General features: G+C 45.2%; 1 long non-coding RNA gene across 1 annotated transcript; it reads right to left on the bottom strand.

The window, feature by feature from the left end:
- Window positions 1-365: 365 nt before the first annotated feature.
- Window positions 366-17,976, bottom strand: LOC133239958 (uncharacterized). Its single transcript, XR_009734055.1, has 5 exons — window positions 9,571-17,976; window positions 6,527-6,585; window positions 3,984-4,119; window positions 2,338-2,413; window positions 366-992 (listed from the first exon to the last, which is right to left on the bottom strand). It is a non-coding gene; the product is annotated as an uncharacterized LOC133239958 (long non-coding RNA).
- Window positions 17,977-21,142: the final 3,166 nt, after the last annotated feature.

Raw genomic sequence — 21,142 nt, 5'->3', positions numbered from 1 at the left:
TTCCTGGGCTGCTTCCCCCTCTCCGGGTGGGAACTTGCTGCCACCAGAGACCTAAAGGGGCTTTCTGAGCTGACCCTCTGTGGTCAGCCACTCCCTCACTCCCCTGTTCCACGTGCTGGGCCCAGGTGGACCCCCTCCTCCCCACCTTCTTTTGCCAAAGAAGTGCCCTATGTAGGCACTGGTCCTAGGTTTTAACAACTTTCTTTACTAATTTGTTGTTTGGCTCTAGAAATATTCAGGTGTGATCTCTCCCATTACACTCTCCAAATCGCCAAACTTCCACCAATAATTGAATAGTGTCCTGCTGTAATTCAGAATCTCTGCTCTCATTTCAGATATACTGAGGACCCACATAACAATAACAATCAGATAGTGACTGTTTCATTGCTATATTAAAAATGGATAACCAACAAGGACCTATTGGATAACACAGGGAACTCTGCTCAATCATGTGTGCAGCCTGGATGGGAGAGGGGTTTGGGGAAGAAGGGACACATGTCTCTGTATGGCTGAGTTCCTCTGCTGTTCACTGCAAAACCAAAGTTTGAAGTTTGAAAGACAAATACTGACTGTTGAAAGCACCCCCGCCCCGTGACAGCGCCCCCTCCCTGCGAGGCGTGTCATCTTCTCTTTACCCGTGAGGACACTAAGCCCAAGAGGCTAGCCCAGGGCGGACAGCTGGCGGGTGACAGAGTTGGGATTCCACCCAGAGCCGTCTGGACCCAAAGCCTGTGGTGGTGGCTGTGTGTGACCCAGATGAGCAGCTGATTCAGGTGTATAAACTGCCGTGGCACAGACAGAAACACAGCTGAGTTCCTGCGACGGACACAGGTGGTGACACGTATTTTGAAGCATGTATTACATTTCCATGTTATGTGTTATCTTCCTCCTCTGGAAAACCCATGTCCATGGGTCCAAAGGGCCCATGTCCATCCTCTCCTGTCTCCTCTGGCAACACTTTGCCTTTTGTATCGAAAGCATCCTGAGAGGAGCTGTGGGAAATTGAAAGAACAGTCAGATGTAGTTTCTGTCTTCAAAAGGTCTTAATAAAGGAGATAAATGGGAAATTAAGTGAGTGCTGAATGAAACTTTAAACTAGTCCCTTTTCTGTTTCCTTTTGGCTGCCTAGAAACGGCACTGACTCCATTTATTCTGCGGAATATCTCAAATTGGAGAAGGGCTTTGAATTCAACAGCTTTGAATTCAACAGCCAATGGCTGCGTTTTAGGAGTACAATTTTTGTGTGTGCTTTAAGGGGCAAGGATAAGACTTGAAGGGTGCAGGGAGGGGTGTGATACTGTCCATTGCCATGAAAGGTAGTTACAGTCTGCCCGGGGACTCGGAGAGGGTAATCGGTTTTACATTTGGTCACCCTGGAAGCCATTCCACTTCCCAGTTCCTCCAGCCTGCCTTAGAATTATTGTTGGGTTCAGTTAGCAAAGCTTTATTGATGGCCCACTATGAAGCAGACAGAGTGTGGGGGAAAACAGGGTGTTAAAGTTGAAGGGGGCACAGTCTCTGACCTGGAGGGGTTTATCAGTGAGATAGGACAGATTTGTAGGTAAAAGATGGTTGGCTCAGTGCGGAGGTCAGGATGAGGTGCTAGAAGAGTCCAGGGAAGGGATCTAGCCCAGTGTCAACGTGTGGTGTAGTATGCTGTGTGTGTGTGTGTGTGTGTGTGTGTGTGAACATATGTGTCTATCTCTGTGTTTGTCTATATGTATATCTATATGTTTTGTAAAAATTAAGTAGAAACCTCAATTTCTTTTCTTTTTTTTTCCAACTTTTTTTTGGCTGTGCTACATAGCATGTGGGATTTTATTTCCCTGACCAGGGCAAACGAGTGCCCTCTGCAGTGAAAAGTGGAGTCTTTTTTTTTTTTAATATAAATTCATTTATTTTAATTGGAGGTTAATTACTTTACAATATTGTATTGGTTTTGTCATACGTCAACATGAATCCGCCACAGGTATACACATGTTCCCCATCCCGAACCCCCTCCCACCTCCCTCCCTGTACCATCCCTCTGGGTTGTCCCAGGGCACCAGCCCCAAGCAACCAGTATCATGCATCGAACTTGGACTCTTAACCGCTAGACTGTCAAGGAAATCCCCCTCGATTTATTTTAAATGGAGTTGGGAGAACAGAAGGGGGAGCTCTCAGGCCCTCTGATGACCGCAGAGCCCACCAGGAAGCAGAAAGACTCCGTTCCTGGAAAGCTCTCAGCCAATGGAAAGCCACAGACTCTGTGTTTACTCCAGCTCTCCTCTTCCTCTGCCCCCACGCCCCCCTTCCCACCCCTGCCACCAGAAAAGGGATCTCTTTCCCCTGACTCACCATGGCTCAGACCCCTAGTTGCAATTGTGGGGGTGCAAGAAATTCTCATCTACTCTGCCAGGTTCTTCTGGCTGGTCTAAGAATAAAATGCACATGAGACAGATTAACAAGAGGCAATCAAACCAAATTTCAATAATATGTATTCATGGAGGAGACCCAGGAAAACTCAGCAAGTCATGAAAATGGGGCCAAGCCCTCACCTTGAACAGCCAAAGGCAAAAGAGGCTGTTGGGGGTGTGGTTTAGGACTTCAAAGGGGAGGAGGGCAATTCCCAAGGAGATGGAAATGCAAATGTTTGGTAAACAAACGTCTGTCTGCTGGGCCTGCAGAGACGCTGGGACCCAGATTGGACCCTGATCTCTAGGGGTTTTCCCTACCACTCTGGTCCGTACTTTCTGCTGAAGTCTCTGGGGCAGCTCTATTCCGGGAACAGACATCTCTATGCAAATTCTTTTAGGCAGTTAGTGGGAAGGTCAAAGTTTCTGAGTTTTTTGGGCCTTGATTGTTTCCAGCTTGAAATAATCCCCAAGACTGAGAGGCATGTTGTCTGTGATAGTCGCTCACTCGTGTCCGATTCTTTGAGACTCCATGGACTGTAGCCCACCAGGCTCCTCTGTCCATGGAATTCTCCAGACAAGGATACTGGAGTGGGTAGTCATCCCCTTCTCTAGGGGATCTTCCCAACTCAGGGATTGAACCCGGGTCTCCTGTATTGCAGGCGGATTCTTTGCCATCTGAGCCACCAGGGAAGCCCTAGGGTGGCAAGTTTTGCTCCCCTCCACAATTCTCTGCTGATCCATCTTTCTTGGAGAAATGACAGGCAGTCTGTCTGTTTTAGGTCAACAAGGTATACACCTTCCTGAAGACAAGACACCTGACCTAAATCTTGAAAGGAGATTCCAATCAAAGAGAAGGGCAGAGCCAGTACAGAGGTGATGGATGACAAGTTGAGACCCATCAACTGGAATGGGAGGTGAGAGGGGACAGGGGTTAGGACTGGGGGGCCCATAGTTGTTGGCTGAAGTAGACGAGTGAATCCTGTAATGCACTGGGCCCTGGGAAGCAGAGGAAAGACAAGGTTAGATTAGCCTCTTGGAGCATTGCTCTGGTGGCCACCTGGGGACCAGAGCAATGAGGGTGGAGGTGGGACACTGAGCTTAGTCATCAAAGGAAACAGTCCAGGAGAGAGGCCACCAGAGCCTGAATTCCAGGAGGGGACAAAGCAGTGGACAGAAGGTCCCACACTACCCTGCTGTCCTACAACCCAAGTGACACTTCTGTCTCCTCCTCACCACCCTCTGTCCTCTCTGCCCCCCTGCCAGCTTTTCCCCAGCCTTCTGATGAGTCAGCCTTTGCAAGGCTCCCCTTAAACAGCAAGGAAGCCAGAAGTAGGAGAGGGGAAGAGACGGATCAGAGATGGAGCAGAGCCCCCCAGGCTTTCCTACCCCGAGTTCATATCCGATCACCACGTAATGTCATTTGCTCTTTGCAGTTGATTAAGACCATTACTTCTCTATTGGCTTAATTGAATTGCTCATCTAGACACGTATGAGGGGTTGTTGTAGTGTTAGTGATTCTAGTTTTTCTTCTCCCTCCTTCCCTTGCCCTCCTCTGCCAGGCTCCGGGTTGTCCGGGTAAAGACTGACCGTTCCCCGGGGGTGGTGTCTAATGGCTCCCAAACAGGCTTCCACTGTGAGAGTTTCCACATTGAGAGCTTCTTCTTTGCTTTTAGAAATCACTTCAATAAGTACCCACCAGATTAGATTCTTATGCAGACAGTATCTGTTGTGGGGATGGAAGAGAATACAAACATAACAAGACTGTTAGGAAACGGATCTGTGGCTTTCCAGCTTTCTTACTCTCGTGGAATCAAAAGCACAGGCACTTTTGAGCACCTGGCCTGTTGAAAGCACCGCCCTTGGGGGTGGGGTTGGTGGTGGATGAGGGGACAACCTAACCGGGAGGTTAGGTCCACAGGCCCATGGAGCACAGGGAGCTGCGGTGGACTCTGCCCAAGGGACTGGGGCTTCTTGTGTCTAAACTGAGTTTTTAAACGCTAAGTGGGTGTTTGGCAGGCAGAGCCAAGCGCATTTAGAGCTGAGGAGACAGCGTGACCAGTAGGATGGGGGGATTGGGGAGTGACCAGAATGCAGCTGGTATAGTCACCTGCAGAGGCCCTGGCACACCACACACTGGAGTTCAGTTCAGTTCAGTCACTCAGTCGTGACCGACTCTTTGCAACCCCATGAATCGCAGCATGCCAGGCCTCCCTCTCCAACTCCCAGAGTTCACTCAAACTCACGTCCATTGAGTCAGTGATCCATCCAGCCATCTCATCCTCTGTCGTCCCCTTTTCCTCCTGCCCCCAATCCCTCCCAGCATCAGAGTCTTTTCTAATGAGTCAACTCTTCGCATGAGGTGGCCAAAGTACTGGAGTTTCAGCTTTAGCATCATTCCTTCCAAAGAAATCCCAGGGCTGATCTCCTTCAGAATGGACTGGTTGGATCTCCTGGCAGTCCAAGGGACTCTCAGGAGTCTTCTCCAACACCACAGTTCAAAAGTATCAATTTTTCGGTGCTCAGCTTTCTTCACACTCCAACTCTCACATCCATACATGACCACTGGAAAAACCATAGCCTTGACTAGACGGACCTTTGTTGGCAAAGTAATGTCTCTGCTTTTGAATATGCTATCTAGGCTGGTAATAACTTTCCTTCTAAGGAGTAAGTGTCTTTTAATTTCATGGCTGCAGTCACCATCTGCAGTGATTTTGGAGCCCAAAAAAATAAAGTCTGACACTATTTCCAGTTTCCCCATCTATTTGGGCTTTACTAAAGTACAAGCAACTGGAAGTAGTTGAATGTGTGTAGAAGTGGTGGATTGTGTGTTTTCGGAAAAATAACTAGAGAGACATGAAGAGAGGGGAGTGATGAAAAGCAGTTTTGAAGCTTTTAGAGGATGCAGGTGATGAAGCCTGCTTCAGGAGATGGGATGGAGAGAAAGGGACAGTGTCTTGAAATATTTAGGATGTAGAATTGAGCTCTGTTGGCTGCTTACGGTGTAGGAAGGAGTAAGGCATGACAGAAAGTTTGCTGGTTTGGGGGAGTAGGTCCCTACCATGCACTTGGATACCTGAGGAGAGGCTAAGATAAACTAGTCATGTTAGGTGAATCGAAGGATGTTTCTCTGGTGGCTTCAACAGTAAAGAATCTGCCTGCAATGTGAGACACCAGGGTTCAATCCCTGGGTTAGGAAGGTCCCCTGGAGAAAGAAATGGCAACCCACTCCAGTATTCTTGCCTGGAGAATCCCATGGATGGAGGAGCCTGGTGGGCTACAGTCCATGAGGTTGCAAAGAGTCGGACACGGCTGAGCGACTAACACTTTACAGTGTCGGGTGAATCTCAGGATGGAATTGCCTACAGATTTGGCAGAAGGGAAAAGGAAGAGCTCAAGGAGGACATGTGGAGAGAGGCTTATTCTTCGCACTCAGGTGGACTTTGCTGGGTCTCCTAACGCCTGCAGTGCTGCCACTGGTGCCAACCGCTGTATGAACTGGCACTGAGTCAAGTGGGACTCACTCCAGACCCCCACCCGTGAGGCACTTCTGGGAGGCTGGTCGGATGAGAGCGCACACTGAAGGCAGTACTAGAGGGCTATTCAGTGGAACCTGCAAGAAGGCAGCTGGAGCTTGGATACCAGGAGAGGCCCAGGTTGGAAATCCAGGCTGCAAACAATTACCAAATGAGGCAGCTGAGGCCAGGGGTGTGTGTGAAATCACTCAAGTAGAGCTCCCAGACAGAAACCCAAGGAACAGCAGCGTTTAGGGAGAAGCTGGGGAGGTGGTAGCCATGGAAACTGCGGTGTGAAGAGGACAAGGGGAGAGCAGAGGCTGGGAATCGGCCGCAGGGTGGACCAGGCTGGTTAAAGGGCGTTTCACCAGTGAAGCCAACGAGGGGAGACCAGCAGAGTGGGAGCAAGCAGAACGGGGCAGGACGGGGCAGAGAGGAGGGTGAGGGGTGGTGGTTAGCCCAAGTGACCAGGACCCTTGTGCCCCTGCCTGTGCACTAACTTCTTTTCCAGGCCCAGCTTAGTTTGCTCTGGGCCCATCCTTCCCGGCTCTTGACCCTTGGGGGCTCCAGCCTCTGGGATCAGAGGTAAAGCAAGGAGGGTGTATAGCCTCCCTTTACTTGTCTCTGGATAAGAGCTTCTGGACCACTGGGCCAATTCCACTCTTTCTTGTTTTGCACTGAAAGAAAAAAAAAATCAGTGTAGATACCACGCAGTGATATTTCCAAGCATGGCTTTGATCTTGAGGTGGAAACATTCCAGGAGAAAAACAAGAAAAAAGCTTCTTAACAATCTGCTGCTTGTTGGCTGAGAGACTGGGTGTTGGGCTGATTGGTGGAGGTCTCAACGCTCAGCAGTCAGGGAAAAAGGCTCTCCCATGGCCATCAGAGGACCTGAGTGGCGTGTTCTGAACCCGACCGCCTGCTACTGCCTTCTCGGCTAAGCACCTCTAACAACTACCATATGTTAGCTGGAGATTTTACTTAAACAACAATCCTGATAATGCCATAGAAGGCTTGTGTACCTAGGTTCACATCACAAGCATGTTTTGTTTCTTTTTTAAAAAGATTTCCTTTTTGGATGTGAACCATTTTTAAAAGTCTTTATGGAATTTTACAACACTGTTTCTGTTTTATGTTTTGGGTTTTTTTTTGGCTCCGAGGCATGTGGGATCTTACCTCCCCAACCAGGGATCAAAACTGCACCTCCTGCATTGGAAGGAGAAGTCTTAACCACTGGACCACCAGGGAAGACCCTGAAATCATGTTCTCTATGTGCAAACAAATTTAAAATACATTTGTATGAAGTTTGAAATTCACTTCTGAAGATTTTAATGTGGGGTTGTACTGGGGGATGGTTAGAGAATTTAATAATGATGGAAAGACTCCACAAGTCAAATTATTCTCTTAAATTTTCTGCTTTGCATAATCACAATGTAAATAATGTATATGTTCGTATTAATGCTCATTTCTTTGGTTAAATAAAAATTCCAGTGGACAGGAGGCAGCTTTTATAGGTTCTTAACTATGAATGAAGTGAGATAGGGTAGTTTTTAGCCTGATAAAAATCCAGGAAAATTACATTCATTTTGGTGCATTGGAAGCAAATACAGTTTTTTGAGAAAAAGTAGAAAGGTATTGGGGTTTCTCTAGTGGCTCAGTGGTAAAGAATCCTCCTGCCAATGCAGGAGACATGGGTTTGATCTCTGGATGGGGAAGATTTGCAGGGGAAGGAAATGACAACTTATTCCAGTAGTCTTGCCTGGGAAATCCCATGGACAGAGGAGCCTGGCAGTCCCTGGGGTCACAAAAGAGTCAGACACAACTTAGTGACTAAAACAACAAAGACGCATTGAACCCACACATTTTCTTTTCAGGAAATGAGTATTTTTTAATTGGTCAATGATGCAAACTGTCCATGTCCACATTCCCTTCTTTATCTTTTCAATTCCGAATATATTCCCTCTGCTGTTCCTCCTCTCACCTCCAATTTTGTTAATCTCATTAAGATAGACTTACTAAATGATAATAGCCGATGATGGTTTCTGATAGGTGAGGAGGTGCGAATGAATACAGAGATGAAGGGACATCCAACCAGTGTGACTGAAGGAGGAGGACTCATATATGGGAAAATCTAGAGGATCTCATTTTGACAGTATTATTTTGACAGCTCATTCTCCTCTTTCGAGGTTTTTTTTTTCCTTCTGGACTGAACTTGAATCATTGGGGTCATTCTTGTTTGGACGCAGTTCAGTTCTCATTTACTTACTGAGCACGTATGCGTCATGCACTGTGCTAGATGCCTGGGGAGAGGGCAGGCTTTTACAAACCACCTTCTGGTATCATCTCAGGTGAATCTCAGGATGGACTCTAAGGATCTGGCAGAAGGCAAACGGAAGAGCTAAAGGAGGGCATATGAAGGGAGACTTGGCCTTCGTGCCCAGGTGGAATCTGCTAGTTTTCCCCTGGTGCCGGCGACAGCCTGCTGTACAAAGTGGGACACTCTCTCCAGGCTTCAACGCAAGACATTTCTGGGAGACCTGCAGGGACTGCGCTGGGGCCATCGGCTATACAAGCTGGTCCTTGAGGGCAGCGTCTTAGATCCAGATGAAGGATAACAGAAAAGTCCCATTTGGTTCAATTCTCTGTCTCTCTGACCTGCACTGGAAATACCGTTTGAGAGTCTCCCAGTTGAAACCTTCCATTATCGGTGATGGGGAAAATGGAAATTACTCTCCCCCCGACTTTTTAAGGGCTTCCCAGGTGGTGCTAGTGGAAAAACACGCCTGCCAATGCAGGAGACATAAAAGATGAGGTTCAATCCTTGGGTCAGGAAGATCCCCTGGAATAGGAAAAGGCAACCTGCTCCAGTATTCTTGCCTGGAAAGTCCCATGGACAGAGGAGCCTGGTGGACTACAGTCCATGGGGTTGCAAAGAGTTGGACACAACTGAGCACACACATTTATTTGGTTGCTCCGGTCTCAGTTGCGGCACACAGGATCTTCGTTGCAGCTTGGGGATCTTTAGTTGTGGCATGTGGGAACTAGTTCCCTGACTGCATTGAACACGGGCCCCCTGCCTTGGGAGCTCGGAGTCTTAGCCACTGGATCACCAGGAAAGTCCTTTTTTCTTGTGTGTCATGGCTACCAAGAATCACGGAAATGTTTTTCAAACCAAAATACTGGGGACCTTATTGTCTCCAAACTTTCTAGTCAGAGATGGAAGAGCTAAATGTATGGGAAAAGCACATTGCTAATTTAATCATTCCTTTTTATTTGCTGAAACGCAAGGTTCAGATGATCCTGATTCAGAAGAGGGAGTTTGGTGTGGGGCTGTACCAGAAGACACCAACCCAATGACATTTTGTTCCAGAATTATTTTAAAGCCTTAAAAATGAATGTAGCTGCAATTTCATGTGGCGAAACAAAATGGGTATTTGAGGGAATTCCCTGGTGATCCAGAGGTTGGGATCTGTGCTTTCACTGCCAACGGCGCAGGTTCAATCCCTGGCCGGGGAACTGAGATTCTGCAAGCTGCACAACACAGCCAAAAGGAAAAACAGGAAAATCTAAATTAAAAAATAAATAAAATGGGAATTTGAGAACAGAAATGTAATATTGGTTATGAATCATGATAACACTGGCCACCATTTATTAGCCCTTACCATGTTTCAGGTTTCCTGATAGGTGCCTTATAAACTTGCCCTCGAAGCCCAGGCTGATCGTCAGAGATTAGCTGGTTCTTGAGGTCAGGTTTTCTGCTTCTCCTCATTTTCCCGCTTGTCCTGTTCACATCTGCTTTGTTAATCTTAACGTGAACACATCTTTATCTTAACCCACTTCAAGTTTCTTTTGGAAAAAGGCAACATCCTGATGAATGAAATACATTTTTAGAATGACTTTTTTTAGAGTGATTGATTTCAGTTTGATTCAAATGCTAAAGAATTTATGGCTTTACCGAAAAACAACCGCCATTCTTGTTCAATTATTCTGCTCATTTCTACTTTGTAAACAGTGTTCTTTTATGCAAACAAAGTTGGAAAGCCTGGATCTGGGCCCTGCAGGGGCAAAGGCCTTTCCTCTGTTACTAAGTGTACACTAGGGTCCTCAGCTTAGTTTGACTTACAATCTTTCGACTTTAGGATGGTGTGAAAGTGATACTCAGCAAGTAGAAATCGTACTTCGAATTCTGAATTTTCATTTTTTCCTGGACTAGCGGCCTGCTCCCTGGTGATGCTGGGTGGCGGGAGCGAGCCTCTGGTCCTGGTGAGCCCTGTGATCGCATGGGTGAACAATTAGTACACTGACAATCATTCTAGACCCACAGGGCCGCCCTGTTTTCCTTTTTCGGTACAGCGTTCAGTCAATGACATGAGAAGCTTTGTGATACAGGATTTTGCCCAACTGTAAGCAAATGTAAGTGTTCTGAGTGTGTTTAATGTCTGATTCTTTGAAACACCATGGACTGTAGCCTGCCAGGCTCCTCTGTCCATGGGAATTCTCCAGGCAAGAATACTGGAGTGGGTTGCCATGCCCTCCTCCAGGGGATCTTCCCAACCCAGGGATGGAGCCCAGGACTCCCTCATTGCAAGCAGATTCTTGACCAACCAAGTCACCAGGGAAGCTCGACTAAGCACACAAGTTAAAGTATTCTGAGCATGTTTAATGTAGGCCAGGCTAACATATGATGTTCTGTAGGTTACATGCATTTTTCAACTTATGATGGGAGTATCAGCAAGTAACCCCACTGCAAGGTGAGGAAGATCTGTATTGTCTGGTGGGGCTTCAGAGGGAGGCTGTGGCATTTCCACACCTGCCTGTGCATCATGAGCGACAGGTGGGGTGGATTGTGGTCTAGAATGAAGCTCACTCTCCTTTATAATACGAATAATGTGTCTTCACATATACATAATCTTTACACTTGTACTTCATGGACGATCTATATGTGTGTGCCTGTAAGTACAGTTATGTAGCTGATCATTTCTCTGTTTCATTTCTTCCTGAGTTGCCCTCCATAATTATGCAAAATACTTGTGCACAGTAACCTAACTAAAATAGAAACTATTCAAAGAGAATTCAGATTTCCAGAGAGGGTGGCTGCCCAGTGAGTGACAAGGACTCTTAACGAGGACTCCAGGAGGATTGGCCACACCTTCACTCGAGGGCAGGAGCCTTCTCTGGCTGGGAGCTCCCTCCTGTGACTCTGGCAGTGGTGAAGCGGGGACGGATGCTCCCTCTGGGGCTGGGGTCCCATTGTCTGCCCCACGCATGCTGCCTTTGGGAGAGGCAGGGAAGGGACATCAGGTCAGGTCATGGCTCAAAAATCCATGCTGTTGACTTCAGACCCTCTCAGGAACTTCCAGGTACCTTAAAGCGAACTGCACATCAAAGCAAGTGGCCCTTAGACTCGGAGGGGAGGCAGCTCAGGATCCCTAAATGGAGCTCTGTTATCAAAAGGGCCCTTACGCGGTGAGGTGCTGAGGTAAAACCAGTGCGTTCTGACTTGCTGTTGGCGTGTTTGTGTTTTAACACTTTGGTGAGTTCTTGTTCTGACCTGGAGAAGCTAGGAGTAAGATGGGGGGATGGACCTTAGAGTGATGGAAGGATTTTCATTCATTTTCTGACAATCCTACTGCCTGCCTTGCCTGGGAAAATGCTTCTTTGCAGTGTCTAGTAGCACAAAATTAAACCAAATAGTCTTTGTGTATTTACACTGGGGCCTCAGTTATTTAAAAATATGGATAGGAAAAAAATTAGCAGAAAATATAATTAAATAGTACCAGTGATTTCCTCACGTTGAGGTGGGTGTCTTTTTTCCCCAAGTTTTGTACTAAATGGGACATATTTATAATGAAACTGAAATATGGGGTGGGGGACCACCCTGTTTCGCAATTTATGCTATACATTTTGTCTGAAAATTCCATCAAATGTAGTATCTTCAAACCTGGGGGCCGTGTGTCACCTGGAAAGCTTTTAATCTTCAGAGACTGTGAGGTCTAGAATGGGGGTGCTGATGTACAGCCCAGGTAGAGGACCCTTGAGCTTGAAACAGATAGTGTAGGGGGTCCCTGGAGAAAGAGAACCAGGAATGGCTTTCTCAACATAAGAAAGTAATTTTGGGCTCTAAGCCTAGCCACAGTGTTTGCCTTAACGTGGCTCAGTAATTAACGATGCTAAGGGAACAAGGAATACAGGAACCAAGAAAAGGCAGTCAAGCAATAGTGAAATGATAAAGCAGAGTCCTAGCTCTTTCTCAAGGGATATACATAATATTGATTTATGTCTGAGTTCTGCAGGAACTAAGGCTCCTTTCCATGTGGAAGCCAGAAAGTGCTGACTCGACCCTCCTGATTTCAATCAACTAAAGCTTGGCCTCTGTCGACCTTTGCCCCATTCGATACTGAATTTTCTATTCTATGCTGAATTTTCCTCTGCTCAAAGACCTTCATGAGTATGTATGTGCCTTTAGCTTAAGACCTCCCCAGTTTTGCTCTTCAGAGAGAGACTGCTTTGGGAAAGATCCCTAGTGTTCTTACTTGCTGCAAGTAGTAATAAATCCCTCCCCCTACTGATTACTCTGAAAGAGGTGAATCCCAACTTGTAGAACCACATATATATTTTATTTCACAAATCCTCTCCCATTTCCAAGAATGCTATGAGTTCTGTGTATATGAGTTCTGTGCTTGGTTTTGCTTTCTGGCCTGATGCCTGTCAAGAGAAAAACCCAGTTTTTAGGTAACAAGCTAATGGTTTCCAGACTCCCTCATTAATCTGGGTATAACCCTCCTGTGAAGGCCATGACAGCAAGACTCTGGCTGGAATCAGAAGCTGAAGGGAGTGTCAGCAGCCACCCACTACTGTGAATGGATAACAGGGCGTGGGTCCCCTGGGTGCCTTGGATTGAACAGATTCCCCAGGGTGGTTTCCACATCCTTTATTAATCTACCAGATACTGGAAAATAGTCAGTTAATTTTCAAAGCAATATTCATTTAAATTCATTAAAAAAAAATACACATACAAAACTCATAGCACTCTTGGAAATGGGAGAGGATTTGTGAAATAAAATATATATGTGGTTCTATAGGTTGGGATTCACCTCTTTCAGACTGATAAAAATAAACAGGCCAACCATGACAACTTTTAAGCTAAATATTCAAGGAGGCAGTGGTAAAGAATCCACTTGCAATGCAGGAGACGCGAGTTTGATCCCTGGGTCAGTACGATCCCCTGGAGAAAGAAATGGCAACTCACTCCAGCATTCTGGGAAATCCCACGGACAGAGGAGCCTGGTGGGCTACAGTTCATGGGGTTGCAAAGAGTTGGCCACGAGCAAGTTCTGGGAGATGCTGAAGGACAGGGAAGTCCGGTGTGCTGTCGTCCATGAGGTCGCAAAGAGTCAGACACTGAGCAACTGAACAGAAACACTAGCGACTAAACGACGACGTCTTTTCGGCTAGCGGGTGTGAGGGTGGGCTTGGCAGTGATGGTGATGCTGGCCAGGATCTGAAACTGTAACAGGAGAAGTGACGTAAGTCACTCAAGGCTTGGTTTGCAATAAAGATAACATAGTGGAGATTCTGATCTAAAAGTAAAATCAGTGAGTTTTCTCTCTTAATTGTCTTCTCCACAGGACATGAGGGTGTTTCATTTCAGATTCTAGAGACTCGGATAAATGAAAAGTTCCTGAAAGTCAGGTAGACAGACAAGCAAATTGATTTTCAGTTGACTGGAGTATTAGACACAGACCAGATGTCCCTTGGCCTCTGCTCGCCTTTCCTGAGAGTTGTCTCTGCTCAGACCCAGGGGCAGTCACACTTGGTCCACAGGATCCAGCTTCCTGGCTAGAGTTGGATGGGACTAGCAGTGGGACTAAGAGTCTCAGTCCTGAGAGTTTTGCACTGGGGCTGTGAGATGCTATTTAGTCATCACCGCAGGGCAGTGAACGGAGGACTGGAAACTAGGGAGCGAGGGCAGGCACGCGGTCAGGGGCCCGCATCTGCAGTGGTGGTTGCTTTGCTCAGGGACCAGCCAAGCGGACAATTAGAGAGAGAACGAAAGCGAGGGGCGACGGCTGCCGGCTTTCTGGGCCAGTCCTCTGTGGGTCCCAAGGCAGGCTGGATGCCCTTGGATTCCATCAGCCACCTCGAGAGCCTTCCATAAAGGCCTTTTTGCTTAAACTAGTTTGAAGTGATGTCTTTACTTTGTGACCCAAAAAGTGTTGACTAGAAAAAATGGTAACCAAAGCAAAATGTGTAACTTAATCAGGAACTAATAGTGAGAAAGAAACGTCAACAGAAGCAGACATTATGAATGTATTAGTCATTTTTCCCTGATGAAAACTTTAAAGCAGTCATTTTTAGCTTTGGGGGGTGTTAATGGTTAGAATTCTTTAAGAAACTCATGGAAGTTACAGACCCTCTCTTCAGAAAAAAACCCCACATTTTGCATATAATCCATGGACCAGAGATTAAGTAGGTTAGGTAATTAGTGTTTTGATTTGAGCCTTAATAAATGGGGCTTACATACATGTTATTTTCATTATATCTCCCAATTATATTATAAGCTTCTTTGTAAAGGATAAAAGATTTGTTTCTCTGTAAATTTAGTTTATTACCAGATGGCTCAAATGGTACTGTTCAATAAAGTTATTATTATCTGTTAAACTACTGGATATATATTTTATCAAAATACTTTATAATAGGACTTCCTTGGAGGTCAAATGGTTAAGACTTGCTTCCAATGCAGGGGCTGCAGGTTTGATCCTTGGTCAGGAAACTAAGATCCCACATGACATGGGACACAGCCAAAAAAAACACCAAAAAAAAGCCCCCAAACTTCGCAATATTGAAAAATACTTTTTCAATTACTAAAATACTTTTTGCATACAAACCATGATTTGTACCCCGAACATCATTAGTCATCAATGAAATACAAACTCAAACCATAAGACACCACTACTTCACATCCACTAGAATGGTTAAAATAAAACAGACAAATATTACCAAGTGTTAGTGAGGATGCAGAAAAACTGGAGTCCTTGTTTGCTGCTGGTAGGAATGTAAATTGTGCAACCACTGTGGAAAACATTTTGGCAGTTCCTCAAAAAGCACAGGACTTCTCTGGTGGCACAGTGGGTAAGAATCCTCCTGCCAATGCAGGGGACATGGGTTCGATCCCTGGTCTGGGAAGATTCTACAGGCCACAGAGCAGCTAAGCCCTCAGGCCACAACTAATAAGCCCCTGTGCTGCAGCTACTGAAGCCCACGTGTCCAGAGCCCAAGCTCTGCAACTGGAGAAAACTCAAGTGCAGCAGCAAAGAGCCAGCACAGCCAAAAATAAATAAATAAAGCAGTGTGTACATGTCAATAAATAAATAAATAGAGCAGTGTGTACATGCTGATCTCAGGCAAAATTTTTAAAAAGAACCTATAAGATCTCTAAAAAAAAATAAAGCTAAACGTAGTTACCACATGACCCAACAATTCCACTTCCACTTCCAGGTATGAATAAGAGAAATTAAAACTCGTCACACAGAAAATATGTGCATAAATACTCATACCAGCATTATTTATAATACCTCCCCCCCAAAAATTGCAACAACCCAAATGTCCATCAACAGATAAATGGATAAACAAAATGAGGTATTATCTGTATGCTGGAATATTATTCAGCCATAAAAAGGAACAAACTATCAATATACGATATAACTTACATGACCCTTGAAAACATTATGCTAAATTAAAGAAGCCAGTCACTGAAGATCACATATTATATGATTTCATTTATGTAAAATGTCTAGACCAGGCAAATCATAGAGGCTGAAAATAGATTAGTGGTGGCCATAGTTAAGGAGGAAGCACTGCTAATGAGTATGGGGTTTTCTTTTTGTAGGATAAATTATGCCTCAAACTGCTCTAGAAAAATCTTCATTGGGGATCTCAAAAGCAGCTCTAACTCAGGAGTCCAACACTAAATTCTTGCTCTTTCACATCAATCTTGTCTTCTTTCTATGCTCTGTGGAGCTCAGAATGGACCACAATGCATCTGCTTAAGCAAAGTGGAAACCCCTGGGTCATGCTTGGCATCTTGTCTCTGCCCTGCCTGCCTCCCCCCAGCAAGGTTTAGTTCATCCCCGAATCTTTTCATTTTTATCTCATAAATCTCTCCTTAGTCTTTCCTTTTCTCCATACCTTTATTGTTACATACCAAGCCTACATACAAACATCTCTTGCTAACAAAATTTCCTTCTGGTCTACTCACTCTTACCCCTCTTCAACCTACCACCCACGCAGTAGCTGACAGGGCCGGGTTGCTCAGTAGATGGACCAGGCTCGTGCTGGTCCCACAAAGCAGGCCACAAAAAACTGAGGCAGGAAGCCTGCCGTGTCGTGCCTGCTGTCTGTGGCACACAGTTGGCGTTGATCCAGGACCTTGCTTCAGACGTAAACTAAGAGCCCCTCCAGGTGGAGGCTTCCCAGGTGGCACAGTGGTAAAAGAACCCGCCAGCCGGTGCAGGAGACGCAAGAGACACGGGTTCAACCCCTGGTCGGGAAGATCCCCTGGAGTAGGAAATAGCAACCCACTCCAGTATTCTTGCTTGGAGAATTCCATGGAAGGTGGAGCCTGGTGGGCTACCATCCATGGGATCACAAACAGTCAGATTACATACTGACCACAAGCATGCAGACCCCAGATTGGATGGAAACAGAAGACTGATGATTAAGATTCCCAAAACACCATCCTGTTATCTCACCACCAACCAATCAGAAGAATGTCTATGAGTTGATCACAAACCTGTGATCCTCACTCCTAATGCTGCCTTAAAAAAAAAACCTTTGCTCCAAAGCATCAGGGAGTTCAGCTCTTTTGAGCATGAGTTGTCCATTCTCCTGGATTTGTGTCCAGCAAATAAATGCTATACTTACCTTCACCACACACACACACAAACATTGAGACAACTTTCTTGAAAAATTTTGTATTTTGTATCGGTTAGGATACAAAATTCCTGCAGGTAATAGAAACCCCAGCTAAGACAGTGAGGAAATTTATTCTCTCTCCTAACAAGTTCAAGGTTAGGTAGGCCCTAAGGTAGGCTCAGCCATGTCTTGAAGCGCCTACGTTTTCCCTATCTTTCCATTCTGCTGCCTCCCCTCGTGGTGATAAGGTGGCTGTCAGAGCAAATACGCAGCCTATTCCCCTAAACACATCCTGTGGTAGAAGGAAAATCTCCTTCCCAACTGTAAGTTCTTCCCTGAGCTTGAATTGAGCGAATCTAAGTTACATGTGCACTTGTGGACCAAGGAAAGGCCAAAAACTTGTTGGCCTGGACTGACTGAGGATTACTTGTGGATTAGGTGGACAGCTGAACAAAACATGAGAATGTGCGGAGAAGGAGGAAGAGGAGACAGATGCTTGCCCCTGATATAATATGGCTCTTCTCCTATACAAAGCTTGAAATATAGGGAAGGGGCCTTTGTATACTGCAGAAAGAGGAAGGTAATTTAAGCAAAGCAGTCATACTACAGTATGACTTCCCCCCTTATTTCAATATTCAAAACCCAATGCATTTGATTTTCTGTCACCCGGCACAAACGAACTTTAATAATTTGTTTATAATAAAGTAAAGAGCTTTCTAATTTTTCTTATTACATTATGACAAAGTTAAAATGTAAAAGCTGGTGTATGTGATCAGGTGTGGGTCATTCTTTTCCCAATTAAAAAAATATACTAAACATGATGGCAGAGCTTCATTGACTACAGGAGTAAATAAAAAGTCACAGTCTTTCCTTCTGGGCTGTAAGCATTTAAGCAATATATTGATATATCACACACCTACAATTATGCCAGCCTTAAGTGAAACGGAAACATACTTCAGGCACAGTTACAGGATAAGTTGAAAGATCTGAAACCATCTCTTCAGATAATGGGCTTGGGCACATTATATGTAGTTAAGTTATAAAATCTACTGTATTAAAAATTAAGCACGTTTAACCCAGAAATAAGGACTTTCGTGTAATCTTTATAAAAATGAGGCTACTGATTTTTAAAAAAGTACTTACGTCACTAGCAAGCACTGCTGCTGCTGCTGAGTCGCTTCAGTCGTGTCCGACCCTCAGCGACCCCATGGACTGCAGCCCACCAGGCTCCTCCGTCCTGAGGTCTAGGTAATTCACGTTCCTATACCTGTGTGCGGTTGGCAGCTGCTCGTTATGTCATACTGTGGAACCTCCCTGCCCCTGTGTCGTCAGGATCTGTCGATGGCCAGTTAAAGAGAAAAGTAAGTTGAAGAGAAAGGCAAGTTAAAATGGGGAATCACAAAATTATAATAAATGTGCTTATAACTTTATTTTTAACATAAAACATATACATAAGTTCATTCACCCATCATTCCTTTGATATCAGGCTAAGACCTCGTCTCTGAACGGGGTCTCCTGATTGGGGTGCGCGTAAGATATCCATTAGCACAGCAGGTAACCTTGTCAATTTTAGTTTCAGCGCAGTGAGGACTCAAGACACTTGTGGAGCAAACCAAGGGCAGAATTCTAGATTTTGCCCTTTCCTCCCACCCAAACTTTCACATCTGTTCTGTCCACACTTGATTCCACAGCATCTTTTTTTTTTTCCTGATAGCAGGTCTTTCTCAAGCATTCAACGTAATCTCAGAGAGATTACGACTCTCTTCACACTCATATTTGTTTGATTTTGGTAACACTGCATGAAATTATGTAATTACTGAGTACAACTTGCATAAACAAGTTTGGGAACAAGTGACTGACTTTGAAAAGCATACAATGCCGGGAGAAACGTGACTAGCCCATCAGGAACTGGCCTACTTACTAGCTGTAAAAAGTTTGTGGGCCTTCCTCACCATTTTTCAGAAAGAACAGAGACTGGTTCAAACGTCTGAACCACAGGAAAGCAGAGTCGGTTTAAGAAATAGAACATCTAAATTCAGAGACTTAGCCCTCACACTCACATGAAGTTAGTGCAGACACTCTTCCGGAAGGGATGTTAACAAAGATCTGGCCAATCTTCCTTTGCTATTAATAGGTCCCTAGTGGGACCAGCAACGCTTCTCTGAGCCCCCATCTGGATGTGTGCAGTGGGACTGGTTCTGCCCCTGGTAAATACTCTAAAATATAAAATATACCTACCTTCCTTTGAAGGAGGCAGGCGAGGAACTGTTCCTAGTTTACGTTTAATAAAACACTTAAGTCTAAAGTAGCCTTAATATAGGTTGGATTACTAAGGATAATAAAATTCTCTAGGAGAACCCATCTGCTAGCCAAAAGGGGGGAAAAAATGATGCTGTTTCTGGTGCCCTCTTGTGATAAAACAGCAGGTCTACAGTGGGATTATAAACCTTTAAGATTAAATTATCTTCATTTACCTTCATTAGGAGTTGAACACTAAGAATTAGACAGCAAAATGATAAAAGAGGTGGTGCTTGAGGATAAGCCATGAAATTAGAAGTTATTTCCTCTCTACCCTCTTAATGTCTAAAATGAAATTGTATTACTTTTAGAAGTAAAAACAATGAAAATACCACCACAATTTACCACCACACTTAATTAGTAATAATAAGCAGAAGCAGTTTAAAGTTCTAGATAGAATGACTTGTAGTCTTAACCTTAATCCCTCTTTGAGTAATTCTTATTGAATCCAGTGGGAAGACCAAATCTTTTATGTTCCTATTGTTTTGTCTCAGGCTGTTTAAAAACTCTGAGAGACAAAAACCAAGCAAGACAAATCCACAGCTGTTTTCCTACTAGCATTTAGGAAGCTCACCAAGTTATAGAATCTCTATCTTAAAAGGTTTAACTAGCCTTCCTAATGGCAGCATTGAGTGGGGTAAAAGTTATGCACTCTGGAGCTGAAATGCCATTGACTAGGGGAGTGACTATTGGAGAAGGAAATGGCAAGCCACTCCAGTGTTCTTGCCTGGAGAATCCCAGGGACGGGGGAGCCTGGTGGGCTGCCGTCTATGGGGTCGCACAGAGTCGGACACGACTGAAGCGACTTAGCAGCAGCAGCAGCAGCTGAGTGACTCTGGTTACTAAATCTCTCTGCACCTCAATTTCCTCATCTGTAAAATAGTTGTTATAACATTACCTCCCTGATGATTAGGAATATTAAGTTAACGTCTAGTTAGTTATATGTAAACTGCTTTAAACAGTGCCTAACATGTAATAGGTTCTATACAAGTTTAACAAATACAGGCAAATTTTTTAAATGTCAGTGAGTTTACTAAGTATATATTTTGGCATTATGAACAGTTTTCATATTATTTTCAACATGCTCTCATTCAGCACCCTTATCCTTTAAGATTTTTTATTAATACTTTCTACTTAGCCTAGACAAGTTAAGTTAGTATTAGTCGCTCAGTCGTGTCTGACTCTTTGTGACCCCGTGGGGTGTGCCCGCCAGGCCCCTCTGTCCATGGAATTCTCCAGGCAAGAATACTGGAGTGGGTGGCCATACCCTTCTCCAGGGGATGTTCCCTACCCAGGAATCAACTGGGTCTTTTGCATTACAGGCGGTTTCTTTACTGTCTGAGCCACCAGGGCAGCCCAGACAGGTTAAACAGAGGCTTAATGAAATGCAGGCTAAACTTAGGACAAGTAATCTAAATGTCTAAGAGGACAAGGTTTATATGAGGTAAGGAGACGAAGATCTTGAACAGGGAATTCCCAGCTGGTCCAGTGGTGGGGACTCCATGCTTTCACTGCAGAGGGCCTGAGCTCACTCCCTGGTCGGGAAACTGGGATCCCACAGGATGTGAGGCCGAAACAAACAGAAAAGAAACCTTGACTGATGTCACGTGTGTGCCCATCTTAGACAGCAGCCCTTCCTAAAGCTCCCCACAGCGTGGGGGCCCCTAACAGATGCTGACGGTGCACCAGGAGGATCCGGGTGGAAATGACGTGTGTTTGTGGATGCCGGCAGTTTTAGAAGATGAATATCGACTCTTGGATGTTCCAAGAACATCAGTTCTTGGCTCCTTCAAAAGGTGGAGCCTAATGACCCCCTTGAGTGTGAGATGGACTTAGTGACCTGCTTCTAACAGATAAAATGAAGCGCAAGTGGTGGTGTGTAATGTTGGAGAAGAGGTCTTTCCTCGCTTGCATCTGCAGGCAGCTGAGGGCAGAGGACACCTCTGGTCACTGAACGGCTGACATCTCTTGGATTCAGCGCCTCCCCTCCATGGGTTAACACTGTGTTCACGCTGTCACATT

This window comes from Bos javanicus, chromosome 27, assembly GCF_032452875.1.
Source record: "Bos javanicus breed banteng chromosome 27, ARS-OSU_banteng_1.0, whole genome shotgun sequence".
In the NCBI taxonomy this organism is placed as follows: Eukaryota; Metazoa; Chordata; class Mammalia; order Artiodactyla; family Bovidae; genus Bos; species Bos javanicus.
This window is presented reverse-complemented; position numbering and strand designations above follow the sequence as displayed.